At 39.8% G+C, this 16145-nt stretch overlaps 1 protein-coding gene across 6 annotated transcripts in view; it reads right to left on the reverse strand.

The window, feature by feature from the left end:
- Nucleotides 1-16145, reverse strand: part of Dlgap1 (DLG associated protein 1) — a 961152-nt gene that overhangs the window by 336955 nt on the left and 608052 nt on the right. The gene's annotated exons all lie outside the window — the stretch shown is intronic.

Genomic DNA, 16145 nt, shown 5'->3' on the forward strand with positions numbered 1-16145 from the left:
ATATTAGTAAATTTAAAATTTATAAATTGTGAAGTAAATTTCAGAAAATAGTTTCCTTCCATTTTCTATTATTTATTTTAGAACACTCATTCTCTCAAGTGAGACTACAGATGAATTTACTTATCAATCATCAACTTTTTGACCCTCACAAACCAAGAAATTAACAAAATCTAACAAATTTAAGGAGACACACATCCCTGCTTTTCTTCACATTCATTTGATTATCATGCATTTTCCAAATTCTCAGTGACATTCGCAACAACTTGAATGTTCCTCAAATCCAATTAGAAAGCAGTTGGCTAGTCCTACAATGGTTATACTAGTATTGAACTAATGAAGCATTCTTCATTCAAGTAGATCACAGTAAAAATTTTCCCTCCTGAATTCCACTCATTTTATGTTAGCAAAACACTATCAAGTTACATGAATCTGGGTCATAGTATCTGGAAAGAATTGTATAATATTTTGATATTTTTGTGCAAATGTGTGATATAAAATTTGACTTTATACCATGACACAGGGAAAGCATCTCTTGAAGACTGAAATGTTAAGCTACATTTTAATCCACTTTCTGTAGGCAATAAGATATCTATAACAGGTGTGTGCATAGGCGATACACTAACAAGCTATATTCATCAGTATTTACAAGCTAGCCGAGCCACACTGCAGGGAGCTGCTCTACACGGAGTGTTCTCACAGAGTTCTGAGGTAAGGTATCTCAGATCAAACTTCATGGTGGTGTTTTCTTCCATGTTTTTATGTGAATGACATGAAAGCAGAAGGGAGGCAGAGGAAGGAAGGAGACTAGTGGGAGGGGAACAAGGGTAGAGGAGGAGAGAGAAAAGGGGATGAGGGTGAATATGGTCAAATTACATGATATACTTAAGAGAAGTTATCTTTATAAAACCCAACATTATATACCATGTTAAACACGAATTTTTAAAAGATTTTTAAAATTTTATTTTTATTTATTGATTTATTAGAGACAGAGACAGGGAAAGACAGAGAGAGAGAGAAAGAGAGGGGGGGGAGGGGGGGAGGGAGGGAGGGAGGGAGGGAGGGAATCGACACACCTGGGCCATTAGCCACTACAAATGAGCTCCAGATGCATGTGCCACCATGTGCATCTGGCTTACATGTGGCCTGGAGAAACGAACCTGGAGAATCGAATCTGGGTCCTTAGGCTTCACTGGCATGTGCCTTAACTGCTAAGCCATCTCTCCAGCCCTAATTGTTTTTTAAATCTCTGTTTGGGATGTATTGAGATTGAGATACCCATGAGACATCTAGGTAGAGGTACAGAGTAGTGAGCTAGATCTGTGTATATTACTAACCTGGGTTGAACAAATGCATGTGGACATGAACACAGCACTTAAATCTCTGAGGATGAATGAGGTCACCTAAGCAATGAGTGATTGTAGGAGACAGAAATGCTCCAAGAAGCCAGGCATGGTATCACACAGCTTTAATCTCAGCACTCAGGAGGCAGTGGTGGGAGGATTGCTGTGAGTTCAAGGCCAGCCTGAGACTAGAGTGAGATCCAAGTTATCTCGAGCTCTTAGAGTGAGAACTTACCTTGAAAAAAAAAAAAAAAAGACTTAAAAAGCTGGGCTTTGTGGCATACACCTTTAATTCTAGCACTCAGGAGGCAGAGGTAGGAGGACTGCTGTGAGTTTGAGATTGCATAGTGAATTCCAGGTCAACCCGGGCTAGAGCAAGACCCTATCTTGAAACACAAAATAAAACAAAGAAATGACCTGAGAGAACCTGTGTCTGGCTTAGCTTTGCTCCCATCTTGGGCAGGGAGAACCAAGAAGCAGCAAGCAAGGTAGTATGAGAAAGATCAGCATGGGGTAATGTCATGCAAGACAAGTGAGAAAAGTTTTTCAAGGAGGAAGAGATGATAAATTGCCATATGTTTTCCTCTAGTTGTAATCTCAGGTTTGCAACATCCATTTCACCTCTTACCAATAGGATAGATAACGGGGTAAATAGAGAATGGCTCTAAGTGCCTCCAGCTACTGCAAACAAACTCCAGACACATGCACCCCCTTGTGAACCTGGCTTATATGGGTCCTGAGGAGTTGAATCTAGGTCCTTTGGCTTTGCAGGCAAATGCCTTAACAGCTAAGCCATCTCTCTATAAACTGATTTTTATAAAGGATTCTGCTCTTCATTTATCAACTTTCTTGCTTAGCAAGAAGTAAACTTGAGATCAAGCCCCCCTCCCCATCTCTCTGTCAAAGTTCCACAATAAGAAATGCATCTGCCTTTGGAATCCCAGTGCCCAAACACATACTTATGAAAGAAAGAAATGCTTAAGCTTTCAGATGTTCTTCTACTTATTCTATTTAATTCAAAACAACATTGTTCCTGACCCCCTTAATTGATTTCACTGATCATTAATTGGTCATGACTATGAAAAAACAAAACAAAACACAGCACCTAGTATAAAGTCTGTCAGTCATTGTTAATCAGAAAGACAATGTTATTCATTTTTACTTCTCTCAACATACCTTCTCAAAAATGCTTAGCATGAGCCTGTGGAATAAATAGTTTTGAGATCCTAAAGTCATATGTCTTGAATGGAATTCTTTGGATCCTTGTTACTGTGGTGCTTTGAACATAAAATGTCTCCCATAGCCTCAGGTGTTTGTGATTAAACCTCACACTTGATTACCTGCTAGTGGAGCCTTGCTAGAGGAGGTATATTGCAGGGTGGGGAGAGAGAGGTGGACTTTGAGATCTATTAGTCTAGCCCACTGGGTGTTTAGAGTTAACTCTCTCTCTTGCTGCTCCCTCCCAGCTGCTGTGGCAAGATGTGAGCCAGTTTCATGTTCTTCCATGCTTTCTCTACCACAAACTGCCCATCAAAACTGCAAGAGGAAATAAACCCTTTCCTCCTGTGAGCTGCTTCTGGTCAGGTGTATGGTCCTAGCAATGAGAAGGTAATTGTAACAGTTACCTTTCCTGTACTGATCATACCTATATAGAAGACTATTCCTATTCCTTAAAGGCTCTTTCTTTGGCTTTCATGCCTTTTGAATGAGGGCAGATTTGAGTGTCCTTTCTTTCTTTCTTTTTTTGAGGCAAGCCCAACAGACTGCCTTTTAAAAGAAATTATTAAATGATTATATTTATTGAGGGACGTCCAGAGCCAAGGAAAGGCACCCATGTGGCTAGAGATCCCACGTGGAAGCCTGGAAAGCCACAGAAGGAGCTCCTGCCATGTGGGGAGTTGGAGGAGATAAAGGAGTCCATATGGAGAGTAAGGGCTAGGGGCCCTCTCGGCTGGTCCTGGGCAGAGCCAATACAGGCCCCGTGGAGGGAAAATCTTACTTACAGCTGGAAGTTCCCAAGTGGTTAGAGAGCCTGTCCTCCCCTTGCAAAGGTATTTATGATCTCATGGGGGTGGACTGTCTTCTGGCTCAGGTGAAGCAGAGAGAAAGCTGGTTAGTTAGGGGTAGGGGATGTCTCAGGAAGTGGTTAGCCCTGACATCAAGTTTGGGGGGCTGAACTTGATTAACCACAATGTTTGAATCCTATGAAAGACCTCCCTCATAGGAGGGGTCCTGGTTGTTTGTGTAATTTGCTTTCTTTTTAAATGTGAGGAGAGAGAATGAGAGGGAGAGAGAGACAGGGAAAGAGAGAGAGAGAGAGAGGGAGAGAGAGAGAGAGAGAGAATAGGCACACCAGGGCCTCTAGCCACTGCTATCAAACTCCAGATGTGTGTGCCTCTTTGTGTGCATATGCGACCTTGTGAACTTGTGTCACTGTGTATCTGGCTTATGTGGGACCTGGAGAGTTGAACATGAGTCCTTAGGCTTCACAGGCAGGCACCTTAACCTCTGAGTCATCTCTCCAGCCCTTGAGTGTCTTTTTTTTTTTTTTTTTAATTTATTTATTTGAGAGTGACAGACACAGAGAGAAAGACAGATTGAGAGAGATAGAGAGAACGGGTGCTCTAGGGCCTCCAGCCACTGCAAACAAACTCCAGACGTGTGTGCCCACTTGTGCATCTGGCTAATGTGGGTCCTGGGAAATCGAGCCTCAAACTGGGGTCCTTAGGCTTCACAGGCAAGCGCTTAACCACTAAGCCATCTTCCAGCCTTTGAGTGTCTTTTTGAATAGTCTTTGTATAGACCTGGCTAAAGTTGAAGATGACCACCATAGGGATGACATCCACTAATTGGGTTATTAGTCTTCATGCAAAGCAAGAACATGCATGTATGCATTCATGTGCATGACCTAGTATAATGACATTCTGGGGTCTGGGAAGTGGGGTTAAAAATTAAGCAAAAGCAACAATGCCCTCAACTCCATCCTAGAAACTAAAACAAAACAATTTCAACATTTTAGAATAATCCTTTTTTAAAAATATTGCAACTCATGCTATTAGATGTCAAAATGAACAAAAAAAGTCACTGTAGGAATGGGGGCAGGAGCCTCTGTTAAATATCTATAACTAGGAATAGACAGACTGGGACAAAATGAGTAATAATGTCTTAGAATTGTAAAAGTTGTGATTACAGAAATGGTGTCTAATTTGGCCTATATATGTCATTTAATGAAACAAAGTTGAGAAAAAAAACTTGGTAAATAGTATGTCCTCAGTGCTAGCTAATGTTAAATATTTCTTCACAAAGCACACCTACAAAGTGGCACAGACTAAGATGGGATATTTTGCTACCACATCACTTTTACTCAGGAAGCTTGTCAATTATGGGGAAGAGATGGATGCTGCAATGAATAGAGATAGATTTATAATCAACTCAGCCTGCATTCAAATCTGACTCAAATCAGGCAGGATTTTGGCCAAGTTACATGAACATTTTACAATTCCAGCTTTTCAAATATAAAATGTGAGTAGTAACACCTGCTTCATGGGCTGATTATAGGATAAAGATGATACAGATATAAAATAACATGTACTGCAGCACATGATTACTAAATAAGATAATATGTAGAACATGCCTATCAAACAGAATAACATACAGATTATGCCCACTAAACAGAAGTTTGTAGGATTTTTTTTTTTGAGGGGTAGGGAATTCAAATGCACCTTAACTGCTAAGCTATCTCTCCAGCCCTTTAAAATCTTTTATTTATTTATTTATATTTATTTATTTGAGAGGCAGAGAGATAGATAGAGAGTGTGCGAGAGAAAATGGGGACAAATTTCTGAGTGTTATTGCCAGCTTCTTCTTTCTAGAATTCTAGAATGTGGCTCATTCTTCTTGCTGATGTTTCCACCTGCTCTGGCAAAGGTACTGTCTAGCCTCTGCTCATGCCATCTTTTCCCTGCCATCATGGAGCTTCCTCTCAAGACTGTAAGCCAAGATAATTACTTTCCTTCCATCAGCTGCTTTTGGTTGAGTGTTTCATTCCAGCAATGTGAAGGTAACTGGAAGACTTAGCAATACCTCCATTAGAGTTTGAGTCCTTAGCTTGGTACTATAGCCTAGCCTAGCCAGGTTGTGACCACTAAGAAGTTAACTGTGGGTTGGAGAAAGGACTCAGTGGTTAAGACACTTGCCTTTGGAGTTTGTTTACAGTGGCTGGAGGCCCTGGTATGCCCATTCTCATTCTCTCTCTTTTTTGCTCCATGTCTTCCTAAAATAAATATAAGTAAATAAAATACTTGAAAAATAAAATATTTCAAAAAGATTATAATAAGCAACTGTTGTCAATGGGAACCTGGGTGGCAGCTTCTGGGACAAAAAGAAGACTGGGAGCAGATTCATTTTCTGAGGTATCACCACTTGAATCAGGCCTAAGTATAAGTACAAAAGCCCTAAGTAGTTGCTCAGGAGGCCTGCCAAGGTCTAAGGTCCAACAAGTAGAGCAAGCCTCTGCTGAACTGTTTTTTTTTTTTTAATTTTTATTTTTTTAAATTTATTTATTTGAGAGCGACAGACACAGAGAGAAAGACAGATAGAGGGAGAGAGAGAGAATGGGCGCGCCAGGGCTTCCAGCCTCTGCAAACGAACTCCAGATGCATGTGCCCCCTTGTGCATCTGGCTAACGTGGGACCTGGGGAACTGAGCCTCGAACCGGGGTCCTTAGGTTTCACAGGCAAGCGCTTAACTGCTAAGCCATCTCTCCAGCCCTGCTGAACTGGTTTTAACATTCAGCAGTGAGCTGACTGGCATATTGATTTCATTAATATCTTTTTTTTTTTTAAAGGTGGCCCATTGTGGAATCTTTATTTATTGTTGACAATTAAATAGAAACTTACAGTACCTAAAATATCATACTAAATAGCACAAAAAGGAATTTTGGAGACCAAGTCTTTTCTTTATAGTCTCTGTATTCTAAATGACCACGAATCCTATAATGCCCAGCTTTAATACAATATAAATCTAACCTAAAATAAATCAAGATTTTTTTGTTGTTGTTATTTCAAAGTAGGGGTTCACTCTAGACCAGGCTGACCTGGAATTCACTATGGAGTCTCAGGGTGGCCTCAAACTCATGGGGATCCTCCTACCTCTGCCTCCCAAGTGCTGGAATTAAAGGCATGCGCCACCACATCCAGCTCAAGATTTACTCTTAACAACCAGCCATATCATAAATAGAACACTTATTTTATATATATATATGTGTGTGTGTGTGTGTGTGTGTGTGTGTGTGTGTGTGTGTGTGATTTTTTTTTTAAAAAACAACAGTTTGCTTACAAATGTATGGTAAATGTCCCCCATAGCCTCATGTGTTTTGAATATTTGATTCCCAATTAATGGCAATTTGGGAAAGTTGTTGGGCCTTTGGGAGGTGGAGTCTTGCTGGAGGTGGTGTGTTGCTGGAGATGGACATTGGAGATTATAGCTCAGCTTCCTGCTTGCTTGTGAGCTCACTACAGCTACTTCCTCCCTGCTGCTGGTATGTGGTGATATGAGCCAGCTTCCTCTCTGCCATGCTTTCCCTGCTATGATGAAAGTTCCTGAAACTGTAAGGTGAAATAAACTCTTTCCTTCCACCAGCTGCTTCTGGTTGGGTGCCCACCCCCACCCCCACTGCATCAATGACAAGGTAATTTCAATAAAATCGGTCTCACCCAGCAATCTAAAAGCAACTTGAGAGAAGAGATGCCATTTCCCTTACAGGCACTGTTATTCATGCCTACAGTTCCAATTCCAAGCACCGTATCATGTGAAATGAAATAAAGTGGCACATCAAGTCTCCAATTACCTTAACTGGGTTGTACCCGGCTTATCAATCAACTGAGAAGTAAAAAGTGAGAACCATTCCTTCCTGATTTTCCCCCATCAATTATTGAGAAAGAATTGTATGTGGGGCAGGAAGGAGGGACCTCAGCCGACTATGATTCTGTATATGAAGAAGCTGGCTGGCTCACAGATGGGTATATGTGGGCAGAACATACATGGCCAGCATCAAAAAAAGAGGATTTGGAGGTCTGGAGAGATGGCTTAGTGGTTAAGCACTTGCCTGTGAAGTCTAAGGACCCTGGTTCAAGGCTCAATTCCCCAGGACCCACATTAGCCAGATGCACATGGGGGCGCATGCATCTGGAGTTTGTTTACAGAGGCTGGAAGCTCTGGCGTGCCCACTCTCTCTCTCTCTCTCTCCCCTTCCTTCTCTCTGTCACTCTCAAATAAATAAACCAAAAAAAAAAAAAAAAAAAGAGGATTTGCAAAATCCAAGGAATGGCATGTGGATGTTTCCATGGAGACCTTCAGAGAATCACAGCTACATCCTACAGCATGGACAAGTGAACTCTACCAGGCTAAGAGAGCTCTATTACTAGGTCTGAGCAGGCCTAGTCAGCACAAAATGAAAACTGCTGCCTCACCCACTGTGTTCCAAAGAACATTTTATAGACCACCAACCCTCAGATATATTCTGCAGAAGAAAGTTCTAAGAGATGCTATGATACTGCTCTCATAAAGAAAATACCAGGATGTGTACTCATAGACACCTGACTAGGTCACTCTTTCTCAAACTGTGCGTTTCTTCCCATAACCATCTATTCACATCATCCTTTGGTAATGTAAACTTGCTTATTTGCAAATGAACAAACTGCCCCCCTAGGATGTAAATGGCAAGATTGGGTTACAATTCAGATCTCCTTTTGGACCAGTGCCCTTTCTGTTTCATCTAATTACTTAACCACTAACCTCTACAAAGTGGAAAAAATTATTATACATGACCACTCTTAACACACTTAATTTGCAGAACAATTTTTTCAGTTTACTTATTTGCAACGAGAGAGAGAAAGAGAGAGAGAGAGAGAGAGAGAGAGAGAGAGAGAGAGAGAGAGAGTGAGTATAGGCAGACCAGGACCGCCAATCATTGCAAATGAACTCCAGAAATATGCACCACTTTGTGCATCTGGCTTTACATGGGTACTGGGGAATTGAACCCTGGTCCTGAGGCTTTGCAGGCAAGCATCTTAACCACTGAACCATCTCTCCAGCCTTTGTGGAACAGCTTTGATCCCTCTATGTAGACATACAGAGAACAAAAATGAAAAAAGCTCTCCTATGTTTAGAAGAATAATTATAACCATATAATCAAATTCAACTTTCATGTACTTAGGTTTTAAATCAAACTTCTACTAGTATTTGTATCACTCAGGGAATCAGTGCAAAGGAAATGTGGCTATAGAGACATATTAACAGTATGGACTTGTAAAAACAGGCATATGTCATATCTTTTTTTTTTTTTTTTTTTGTTTTTTGCTTGGTGTGTGTGTGTGTGAGAGAGAGATAGAGAGAGATATGCCATTGCAGTAACCCATGCAGTAGCATACAGTGGGATATGCTCCCCTGCAGTGGCCTGGGCAAAACACTGGACACGCCACACCATTGCTTTCCCACTCATTCTTACTTGAGCTGGAGTCACTTCCTGATCCTGGAGCATGCTGGAATTTGCCCCTCCCTTTTTTGTGAGCTCTGTGATTCTCAGGTCTCTGCTCCTCTGTGGGACTGAGTGTATAGACATGCATGGTCATGCCTAGATGCTTTTATGGGTCATGAATATCATACCCGAGTAGTCTCTTAGTTTTCCTCAGACTCTCATGCTTACACAGAAAGTGCTTCTAACTACTGAACCATCTCTCCCGCCCATGACTTATATTTTATGTCACTACACCCAGACCATGTCAATGTTTTTGATGGTAAAAATGGTAAGCAGGGAAGAAGGGTTTTCTCATGATAATAAATGTTTATTTTGGGGTTTAGACATATACAGGACCCTTGGTAACGATACGCGCGCTCAATATTCTTTTTATCTCTAAATATTCCCTGAGATCCAGTCCACAACATGTTTTTCCTCACACACACAAACATATTTAACAATATTTTTCCTACCATAGAAACTTTGAACTACTTACAGTGAACAACTATACCGATACACTTCATATGAAAAAGGTTTTCTTTTGTCATTTTCCCCTTTTGCTAATGAGTCATGCTGACCTGTTGAGAGCTTCTCCAATGACCCTGCTTCCTCCTACGGACAATGCCCCACTTCAGCAAGATGAGTGGCACTTAACCACTTCCTCGTGCTAGCCATTGTTAGAGCAAAAAGTTCCGAATTAACAGAAAAGCGTGGAGTTAAACTCCATTTATGATCTTCTACTTGGCAAAAGGACTTTCTTTTGGATTAGCTAGCATTAGACAAATATCCAGAAAAGAAACAACATTTGGCTGGGGCCTGAGAGTGGATTTTTTTTTAAATCTCTTTTTTTGTAAATTTTAATTTTAATTTTTTTATTATATTTTTAAAAATTGATTTATTAGTTTTCTTTTCATCAAATACAGACAGTTTGGTACCATTGTTTAGGCTCATCTATGATCTACCCCCTCCCATTAGACCCTCCTTGTTGATGTAAATGGGTCGTGCATTGTGGAGTTAGCCCCCAGTTATTGGTATGATAAATGTCTCTGCAAATCATGACCCAACATGTGACTCTGACATCTGAGAGTGGATTTTAGTGGTAGAGCACTTACCTAGCATGTGTGGGGCTCTGGGTTCAATTCCCACCACCACACACATCTTTTTTTCTATTGGAATACAGTACACACATACACACACACATGCACACGCACACGCACATGCACACACATGCAGGTGTGCCCTTGATTTCTGTTGGAATATCCATAGGAAACATTATTTTTTTATAGAAGAAGTAGCAGCTATGTTTTATATCAGAAAAAATTATGATGTCCAAGTTTTCACGTATGCCAGACAAAATTCTCAACGTGACTTGAAGAGGTCTGAAATGGAAAATACATAGCAGGATGTGGAGGGTATGGTAGGGTTGAGGGGCATGAAGTAGGAGGCAGATTAGTGTGACATCTCCAGAGCCATAAGGTAGAAGGGATGAGGCCATCTTTTCCCCTCTACATTTATCACCTGGCGCTTTCTCTTCTTCCATTGGCCTATCTGAGATGACAATTTTGAGCTGGTTTCAGCTATGATAAATATATGGATCATAGAGGCAAGAGCAGAAAGGTCTCATGAATCACAGCTGATGTTTTTTTCCTGTCCATTTATAGTAGAGTCGTAATTTCCTATGAGTGAAGAAATATATCTGCTTGTTTTGTTTTGATTTACTAGATGCACTTTCTTTTGTCCTTATGTGACATAGCAACCCAAAGAAGAAATAAAAATCTTACGTGGAAACATTTAAGTACTGTGAAATATTTAGATCAGAAGTTTCTAGCGTGTGATCAAGGAAAGGAGGAGGAAAGTGGGGCATCTGACCAATTCTCTTGTGGAACATTATCACAGACTTATCTAGGAGAATTTAATTCTGATGAAATTTTAATGCATTTCCTAATTTTAATGAAGACACAGAGTTTAAAAAGACAGCACATCTTAGTCTAAAATTTTATTACCACATTAACTTAACAATGAACAACTATTTCTGAAGAAATTAATGATACAAAGAAAACTGAATGAAAGGATAAATCCATACAAAATAATTTCTGCGATTCATCAAAACAATTAATTGATATAAAGGTTTGTTCACCAGGTGACTCATCATGCATTGTTTGTAAAGGAGGAAAGTATGACACTGAGTCACTCTCCTTAATATGTGCTGTTCATCTTCTGGCTTTTTAACACGTGAGAGGGCAGCAGAATGTGGTTTTCATGAGGTCAAGGATTTTTTTGGGGGGGCACATGTATGTGTGTGGCGCATTTGTGTGCAGGTTTAAGTGCATGAGGTCGATGCTGGGTGTTCTCTTTAGTCACTCTCCACCTTATTTTCTGAGATGGGGTCTCTCACTGAACCTAGAGCTGTTCAATTCAGCTAGACTTGTTAGTCAGCAAGTCTCAGGGTCTTCCTGTCTCTGCCTCCCTAAAGTTGGGATTATAGGTGCCCGACTTTTTAAAAAATAAATATTTTATTTTTGTTTATTTATTTGAGAAAGAGAGGGAGGGAGAGAGAGAGAGAGAAAGAGGCAGAGAGAGGGAATAGGCATGTCAGGGCCTCCAGCCACTGCAAACGAAATCCAGATGCATGTGCCACCTTGTGCATCTGGTTTATGTGGGTCCTGGAGAGTTGAACTTGGGTCCTTTGGCTTTGCAGGCAAATGCCTTAGCCACTAAGCCATCTCTCCAGCCCACATGCCCAATTTTTAAGTGGGTGCTGAGAACTGGAACTCAGGTCCTTGTGCTTGCATAGTAAGCACTTTCCCTTCTCAGCCATCTACTCAGCCTCAGTGATCCTATGTTGCTTGATGCTATGTTCCCATTACCTGGAAGTATGCTTGGCACCTGCTAACTGGGTACCAAGCATTTGCTAAATGAATGAAAACCCGATATAATGAAGCTTTCTACAGCTTCTAAAAGGAATAAGGATCCGGGCATGGTGGCACATGGCTTTAATCCCAGCACTCAGGAGGCAGAGGTAGGAGGATTGCCATGAGTTCAAGGCCAGCCTGAGACTACATAATGAATTCCAGGTCAGCCTGAGCTAGAGTGAGACCCTACCTCAGAAAACAAACAAACAAACAAACAAGAAAAGAATGAGGAAAGGCTGGGCATGGCCCAGGGGAGACAGAGGCAGGAGTTTGAAGCCAGCCTGAGAGTATATAGTGAATTCCAGGTCAGCCTGGGCTAGAAGTTAATGAGATCCTACCTTAAACAAAACAAACAAACAAACAAAAAAAAAAAAAAAAGGAAAAGAAAAAGTATGAGGAAGGCAAAAGCACACTAATGCATAAAGATGTTCAGTATACACTACTGAGTGAGAGTGAGAAAGGCCAAGGGCTGGCTTTACTTAAAGTATTGAGTCTACATGCATTTATATATGTGTGTTCCTAGATGTTTATCTACACACAGATATACATGTGTAGAGTTGACTGTGTGAGGATATAGAAAATATCAGGAGGAAAATGCTAATAGTGATGGTTAATGAAGGGAAGAAGGAATGGGCCACAGGTGTGAAATTTATACTTAAAAAAATATATATATATATATAATATATATTTTATGTATTTGAGAGAGAAAGAAGCATATAGAAAGAATGGGTGTGCCAGGCCCTTTAGCCACTGTAACCGAACTCCAGAAGTATGTGGCACCTTGTGCATCTGGCTTACATGGGTACTCAGGAATCGAACCTGGGTCCTTTGGCTTTGCAGGCAAATGCCTTAACCTGTAAGCCATCCCTCCAGCCCTGTAAAGTTTATACTTTTAACTGTATGTCATTATGCACTAATTTGCTTTTCTCACACTTAACATATATAACTTTTAATAGGAATATGAAGTTCCTGGAAAATCCCTAGACCTACAATTCTTGTATGTCTTGCCTTATTTTAGAACTCAAACTGTCATTGTATTGTTTCAATACAAAGACAGCTTCATCAGCTAGAGCTACGGAACAGGTTTTAGCTGGACAGTGGTAAAAGCTGTGCTGGAAAATGAGAAATCAGGATCATCAAAATATCATCATTATAGAATATATTTTGCTTCCTTATCTCTTCAGCTAGAATTTTAGATCCCAGGTTAAGAACAGTTACATATAATCAAATGCAAGAAACCATATGTTCTATGTCAGCCTGTACCACTTATTTTTAATGAGATAAAATAGCTTATTTAAATTTTGAATTTCCCTATTGGGTTTAGACAATTCAGCTGTGTATCCAGCAGTGAGGCTTAAAAATAGATGGCGTGACATTTGTGGGTGCTTTTAAAAAAAATATTTCCTGGAGAAAGAGGCAGCCCTCATGCCACTTTTACCACTTCTGTTATATAAGAATGGCAAGCTTTTGTGCAATGAAGTCTTCATAAAAATATTAGTCTTTCCAACATATAAGGAATAGCTATTTGGGGGTTGGAGGAGATGGCTCAGAAGTTAAAGTCACTCACTTGCAGAGCCTGAAGACCCTGGTTTGATTCCCCTTTACCTGTGCAAATCCATATGCACAAAGTGATGCATGTATCTGGAGTTTGTTTGCATTAGTAAGAGGCCCTGGCATGCCTATTCTCCTTCTTTCACACACATACTCTCTCTGTGTGTGCTAAGAAAGTAAATAAATATTTAAAAAAGAATATTTTGGAACCTGTCACATAGGCTATATAAGGATATGCTATCTGAGCATTTAGTGGTTATAATTAAAATAATGAGATTGAAACATGGTTGGAAAGGCTCCCTAATAATTGTATATGAAGAATTTTCTCTTCCTTGACCCTCGTTATTGTACACTTTCTGTCCATCATCCTTTATCAACTGTCTACAGAGCAGCTACTATGTAGTTGGCTGTATCCGCACCACAATGAACATAAATATGTGTTATACTTGGCTTTATAGATCTATTCAATAACATTTGAATCAACCTGCCAACAGTAAGATGTTATTAACATTATCCTTAAGTGTACAGTCATACAGTTCTATAGAACTTAGGGTATGAATAAAAACAGGCTGACTGAGAACATCCTGTTATACAAAATTTCAAACTGAGTAGCTATACAGGAGGACTATGGCCAATTAAAATCTGAAATATTAAAAATCAGTGTTCCAATCTGAGTAGCATTGCTGATGGCAAAGGCTTAGGACTGAGAGGAAATGAAACCCAATGCCTCACTTTCCTGCTTGGCACAGTGCACCTATCTTGGCATGCTGCTGTGCTCATTTATTAAAAAGATATACTTTATGAGGAAATTGCAGTTTCTGGGTCATCTGAAGGAGGAAATCAGGAGCGTGTGAAGGACCTGATGTATCCTCACTGGACAGCCTTTCTAGCATGTTTTGTGGGCTTTGACTCTGGGTGCTCATCAAAGGTAACAGGATGAGGTTTGTTTCTCTCCCTTCAGGTACACTCGTGATCTCGGATGCTGTCACTCACACCGCAGGTGGAAGGACTGGCCCATTGAAGAGCAATTGCATTTTATTTTCTGTCCTTTCTAGTGAGTGAGTTGAATATCTGCCATGTTCCAAATGAGATTTTTCAGCTGTTTCTGCCTGAGATAGTCCACTGACCAGAGGCCATTATAGCTAGTGACCTGGTTAAGGAGAGAAAGTCCTTAATCCCCTATTTTATTTTTATTATTTTTTTGTACTCCACCCCCAGAATCCACCTTACAGAGGCAGCTTAAGTGGCCTGGCTTTCTGTGGGTCATATTGTTTCATCACTCCTGGATTTCCTTTCCTTAGGTTCTGCAAAAGCTTTTAGTGGTCTGGGTGCCCCTGCGAGGAGCAGGGATTTTGTGTTTTCTTTTCAATAGTCAGGTCTATCTCTGAGCAGCCTGTGGCAATATATAAAAGTGATGAAGGCTAATAACCATGGAGCAGGTTCTTGGGTCTTAGGGCTGGGTGCAGGAGAACACCGGAAGAAGGAAAAAAAATAAATCCATTTCTAACACAAAGGCAAGATTTAGCCTCTCATCAGAGCCAACTGCTGCATGTGAAAAAGGTTGGTAGTAAAATGGCACAGGAACTTTATGTGGTGGAGCCAACCATGTAGATTAGGCTTTCAAGATGTGTTTTCCATCTTCTTTCCAATTTGGGGTGTTAGGATGTAACAGGATTTTGACAAGCATATGTTATTTTCTTTCTTCTCATTTTACATTCAAACCTGCATCATGACAAATTAGACCTTCCTCCTCAACAATGTAGAATGGTTACTTCCTGTTAACAAACTTATTTCAACTATTTATTTTGAAGTTATTTGACTTGGAGGTGAGATGATACTTAGCTATATTTCCATCTTACAACTTTTTTCAGTTCTATTTACTTATGACTTAGATATGAATGCAGTGTTTCTGGCAAGCAATGGGCATTATTATTCCTATAATTTATGCAAATGTATTCTCATTTTTACAAACAAAACTTTGAAAAATATTGAACTACAAAAACTTTACACATTAATTGATAATTTTATTTTCATCTTAAGTACTTTTATGAAATACTCTGGACCATAAAAGTCATGCAGAATGACAAAAACAAATACAAAAATCTTTTATAATTAGTGATATATTTTAAGATAATTTGTATTCACATATGAACATGGTATGCTTCTCTATTTTTTATAATAAAACAGTAATAGTTGTATCCATTTATAAATTTTGAATTGAGCTTCTGTGTTCTAAGAAAATTATTTCCATTATTTATATATATATGTTGATGGGAGGATTTTGCTTTAGATACGAGTAAGAGATTCACAAACGGTATCATTTTTCTTTATCCTATGATAACTGTGCCTGCAGGATATAATTAATGAATCAATTTCTCCACCCATTCATTCAGATATATTGAATACCTTCTATATGCCAAGCACTGTGGGAGCAGAAGACACAAGATTCACGTATTTATTTTTGTCCCTAGGGGTCTTTCTGTGTATCGAGTAAAGAAGAGGAGTCACTGCAGGGGAAGGCACAATAGGACTTAAACGTGGTTACAGTAGAAGAGGGAAATTGGTAGAAAATATATGCATAGACAGCATTGGCATTGAAGCAGTTCAAGAAAACCATTCTTGACTTGAGACTTGAATGACAGGCACGACTTTGCCAGCTATGTAAGAGGGACAGGAAAGAAGAGGAAATAGGATATATGGAGGCATACACATAATATTTCTCCCAGCACAATATGTAAATGGCATACCATATACAGAAAGCTATGTAAACCAAACTTCATTTTAGACCTGGGTGTCTTGCTTGGGGGTGCTTGCTAGATATAGATT

The sequence above is a fragment of the Jaculus jaculus genome, chromosome 2 (assembly GCF_020740685.1).
Source record: "Jaculus jaculus isolate mJacJac1 chromosome 2, mJacJac1.mat.Y.cur, whole genome shotgun sequence".
NCBI classification, from domain to species: domain Eukaryota; kingdom Metazoa; phylum Chordata; class Mammalia; order Rodentia; family Dipodidae; genus Jaculus; species Jaculus jaculus.